We start from the raw sequence: 4,477 nt of genomic DNA on the forward strand, positions 1-4,477 counted from the left end.
TCTTGCCATTCATTTCTCAACCAGCGTCCGACGTCCATTACGTCGAAGTGTGCCGCCCGAATTTCTTGAATTCTGGCGGGCATTCTTTATTTTCCGTGCTCTTTCTCTTGGTCCAGTTTGGGCCCCGATCTCCCTAGGATGTCTAAGATGCTTCTTTAGTGGCCTATACATTCTGTAATTCAAAATGACATTTATATACCTCCGATTGACAAGTTACCAGGTAGTTGGGACTTAAACCCGAAGATCTTCACAATGACCGATTCATCTTGATATTCGGATGGTCCATTTGGCGGATCCAAACCTGATGGACGGTCAGGTGACTTGTTAAAAATAAGGAAGCTTTATGGTTAGCACTCTAACCATGCATATGGGTGGATGTATGGTCAGTTTTGTGAATAGGTAAACACAAAGTGGGTTTCCGAAGTGATTAGGGGTAAGACTTATATAACGTTAGATTCGAGTGACTTTCTTATACATGAAAGTTTCTTAGATTCTGATTCTAATGGTGGGCTAATCATTTTCATATGGTGTGAATAAGATGGACGGATCAGAATCTTGATCTGATAAGTGTACGAACGGATGTAGAGGTCAAGTAATTGATTTACTGTGATCTAAGGCTTGAAATTCGACGTGTACGGTTAATTTTTGGTAATTAGGCATGGTATAAAGTTTCACACGAAACAGATCATGAGAACCTTGTGAGTTGGAATTTAGGATATAAGTTGATGGCATTTTCGTAATTATTGCTGATCTAAGAGTTTTGTGAAGTCTAATGGCTCCACATAGTTCTAAGTACGTTACTAAGAAATTCTTACAAAAGAACGTATATCTAAATTGTTATGGATAGGGAGTTATTTGTTAATTCCTTTAAGGGAAGACACATACGTTAGATCTCATGACAGAGAGTCTTACCTTGAAGTTTACGGTCAGATGGCTTGATCTATGAAAGAAGATCATTTCCAATGGTTCAATTTTTATTTGGGAATGGATATAGGTATAGGATAACTAAGTTGGTGTCGTACACATGCATGTATCAAGTTAAACTTCATGGTAACACTCGAGTACTTTCAATACTCGGGTATTGAAAAGATCGGGTTGTTACATTGTATTAGGCCCGTATTATGAGGCCCATTTGATGTACTGGAGGCCCACGAGTCAAGGCCCAATAGGATGAACATAATGTCCCTTATAGTGTGACTCCACCATAGCTTATGTATTGACACTTGTAACGGGCCACGCCTTGGGAACAATGCTGGTTTGACGTCCACATTGATAATATTGGTTAAATGTCCGCATTATAGCTCTCCCTAAGGCCCATTGATAGGCCCAAACTTGTGGTAAGTAGGTCGTCTAGGCCCATCTCCATTATACCTAGAACCCATCTCTTATTACATGTTTAGTATAGATGCATGATTCATGATCATTCGCACCATATGTATGCCTGATGTGAGGAATGACCGATCATAGCATATACCTTTGGATAGACTGTTTATGGGCTCCTTGATAGGCGGGGTTGCCTCATATAAGTGCATGGTATATACAGGGCTGTTGCATGATTGATAGTGTGATTCATGCACTTGCATTTGTGTGATTGTAGTTACTATATGCCCTAGCCACATCAGGGCCATAGCCTCCACAGACACATCGTGGATGGCAGGATTGGAAACCGGAAATATTTGGTTCTAGCATACGGGCGCCATAGACGTCCCTGGGTGAAAATTCCTAAACCCGATGGTACCAGAGGATGACTCCAATGACGAGACCGAGTGGATATATGAGCGCACGAGGGCCGAATACCAGGAGGCCGCGTCTCCCACTGTGTCGTGGTCGGTTGGAAAGGAGTATGGCCTTACTCGCCCGAGGGTAGGGGGCAATACTAGGCTGAGTTTGACCAGCTCGCGAATGGGTCCGCTATCGACGTGCCGGATAGGTATTGGCAGACTATTGGCCAGGCGGATAGTGAGGTTTCTTACGCTCACTTGGACTGTGCGGCTAGGAGAGCGACAGTGCCATTTGGAGTGTATTGAACCCCGGTGATTATCCAGAATGAGAACTGTACTGATACATGATGAGGATTGGCATGCTTGAGTTGCATCTCGCATCGCATGGCTGTGTTATGGCCGATAGCATTCATATCTTGCACCGCATAGCCTTGGTACGGCTGATTGCATTCATGTGCTCATCACCATGATTCTGCATCACTCTGACCTTGCATTTTGAGCATGCTTATATTGCGCACATACTCACACCACCCTCTAAGCTTTCTATAAGCTTATGCACGATTGATGCGTGCAGGTGACGCCAGGACGCAGTCGCAGCCATAGTCTCGCCGTAGTTGGACCGTGCAGACGAGCTTTGGAGTTTCTATCTTTTGCACTACATTGTATTTTCCCTTTCTGTCGCATTGTACTAAAAAGTTTTTGATCATAGTGGATTTTGTGGTGGTGTTCTTGTGGTTATTGTTTGTGGGTTATGCTTTTGTTATGCTCATTATGATTTAGACTGATGATTTGAAACCCTCCTTGTAGTCTCCCAGGATCGGAACCTGGTGAATGGGTGTCGGGGTCCGAGAATGGGGTTCTACGGAGGTTGTCGGCGCCGGATTCGGCGATCGAGAATTTTATGAGCTCTGTTTCCGAGTTCGGGGGGTGACAGCAGGGGATAACAAGTCCACTACAGGGTGAATATTCACCTTAGGAGATGCAATTGTATTTTAGGGATCCAAGAAATAAACTTGTATAATGCACCCAACAATGGAATCCGAGTCATCGCTTTGATTGCTATAGGCAAAGAAGCTGAGTGGATAAGGGATCTTCTATTAGAAATCTCATTCTATGTGAAGCCTATACCGATTGTTTCACTTCATTGTAATAGTGAAGTCACTCTAGCGAGAGCTTATAACGGTACCTATAATAGGAAGCCCAAACACATAAGTTTGAGACATGATTATATGAGCCTTTTTTTTTGTTAGTTTGTTAGTACACCCACTGTCAGTTCACACTTCACTGTTAGCCACCCCCACTAGGGAATCAATACCAGGACCTCAGTGTTGAAATGAGGTATCTTTCACTCAGTCTACCACTTGAGCTATAAGGTAATTGATTCAAGATGAAATCATTGCGATCTCATTTGTGAAGTCAAGTAATAACTTGGTTGATCCTTTTACTGTACCTCTGACGAGAGAGGTAGTAATGACAACATCTAGAAGGATAGGGTTGAAACTCTTTAATCAAAGTTCTACCAGTGAAAGAAACCCAACCCAAACTTAAAAAATCTTTAAAGATCGAGTTTAATGGGTAATAACAAATAACCGATAAGTGGAAAGTTTCAGCACTAAATCTAAATAGCCTCATCCAAGATGAAAGTGCTGGCCGTTATAAAGATAGTTGAGTATGAAAACTCTTAATGAAATTTAGTCAAATAGGACAAGTGCTTTTAAGTAACGGAAACACTGGAAGGATTTCACCTATATGAACGTAGAAGTAGTGCCGCTTCTCATGAGAGTTAGAGTTATCTAAGGATCGTTCATGAAATAAGATAAGTACATGGCCATTAAAAGTGTTAAGTGAGTAATATGAAGGAACAGATAATGTAGAAGTTATCATGTGTGTAGTATTTTCAGTTATATCATCAAGGAATAACTAGTTCAATGCTGCGGCAATCAGAAATTTCGAAATAACTTTAAAATACTTACACTATGGAAAGATTTAAATCGCAAAATATCTTTTTTTATGCATAATAACTATTTTTGTCTCTAGCAAAAAAAAAAAAATCTATTGTTTTAAAAAACCAGTGGGGAATTGTTGAAATTTGTGGTTTTTGAAAATAATTCAAATTTTCGAATTTTCGATAATTTGTTGCCAAAACGATTTTCAGAAATTTCAAATTAAAAAGTGTGGTATGTGATTTTAGTCCCACGTCGAAAATGATAGAAAAGATTTTGGGGTTTATATGTGGATATGTGAATAGTATTCTTACTTGGATACTTTGGAGATTGTGATGATCGTGCTCAAGCATGGGCGAGGGCGAGGGTGAGGGCGTGAGCAGTGTGGCTGTAATGGCGTTAGTGGGTGCACTTTGCACTTCACGATGCGATCGCAGTGCGAGAGGTCCGGTAGTAGCTCAGGTGCGATTGATCTGAAATGAGACCGGGCTTTATAGGCAACTAAGAACGGTCGGATCATAAATCCGAAAAGTATCCAAAACATTTTTCTAACAATGAGATGCAAAGGCAATAACTTGTGTGGGATGGAACTCAGGTGATATGAGGCTCAAGAGCGAGTTTTGCTAAGTACCCAACCCATGTTATGTGGAGTATGCGCTATGGGATAAAGGAATTGAAATATTAAATCCATTATTAGTTAGAAATTGAAATTTTTATTTTTTGTCTAGACTTCCCATGAGATCAATAGATTGAACCTGGATCTGACCCTTTTTTTTTTATTTTAAAATTTTTAATTTCTTTTCATTATAATAT

Source organism: Magnolia sinica, chromosome 14 (genome assembly GCF_029962835.1).
Source record: "Magnolia sinica isolate HGM2019 chromosome 14, MsV1, whole genome shotgun sequence".
Taxonomy (NCBI): domain Eukaryota; kingdom Viridiplantae; phylum Streptophyta; class Magnoliopsida; order Magnoliales; family Magnoliaceae; genus Magnolia; species Magnolia sinica.